This window comes from Penaeus monodon, chromosome 28 (assembly GCF_015228065.2).
Source record: "Penaeus monodon isolate SGIC_2016 chromosome 28, NSTDA_Pmon_1, whole genome shotgun sequence".
NCBI classification, from domain to species: Eukaryota; Metazoa; Arthropoda; class Malacostraca; order Decapoda; family Penaeidae; genus Penaeus; species Penaeus monodon.
In genome coordinates this window covers 31333937-31334589 of record NC_051413.1, presented here as the reverse complement: position 1 = coordinate 31334589, position 653 = coordinate 31333937, and the positions used below count along the sequence as shown (strand labels likewise).

Genomic DNA, 653 nt, shown 5'->3' with positions numbered 1-653 from the left:
TCGCCTCTCATTATCTTTACATTTCTCCTTTCCTTTGTATTTTTTTTTACTCCATTCGCTCGTTATTTCATCACTGTGTTCATTTTCCCTTTTTCTCTCTCCCCCTTCTTTCTTTTTTCCGCGGTCCTCTTCCATCCTTCCCACTAGTGAAGCCAGGAAGGCACGTACTGTACGTTTCTTAACATTTGTGAATTATCAAATTGATATTTAATGATAATCGCTTCACTAAATGCAAATAAGTCATAGATAACGTGCAAAGGTGATAAAAATGTCATAGTGTACGCGAGAAAAAAAAAATACAGGCCCGTTTTCTTTGACAGCTCAGGGAAACTAAACCATTTTCTATGACAGGTCCCCTCTCATTACAACCTTATTTCCTTCTTTTTTCATCTCTCTCACAATCCTTATTCTCCCATTTTTGTTTTTTCTCAGTCCTCATTCCCCTGATACCTCTTTTTCTCTTATTCCTCATTCCTACTTACATATTTTCCCTCACTCGTAACTCTCCTATTTACCCCTCTTCCCTCACTCTTTCCTCTTATTTTTTTCTTTATCCCTCATTCCTCCCTTTAAATTTTCTCCATATCTCTTATCCTCCCCTTCCTCAATCTCTTTTATTCCTCTTCTCTTTTTCCCCAAATTCCTCACACACT

The 653-nt window shown here is 37.5% G+C and overlaps 1 protein-coding gene across 1 annotated transcript in view; it reads right to left on the bottom strand.

Annotated features, from left to right (window-relative positions):
• Window positions 1–39: 39 nt before the first annotated feature.
• The window catches only part of LOC119591496 (glycerol-3-phosphate acyltransferase 3-like), a gene marked incomplete in the record, with an annotated part of 16069 nt that continues 15455 nt past the window's right edge, over window positions 40–653 (bottom strand). Inside the window, 1 exon segment of the mRNA XM_037940242.1 lies at window positions 40–653.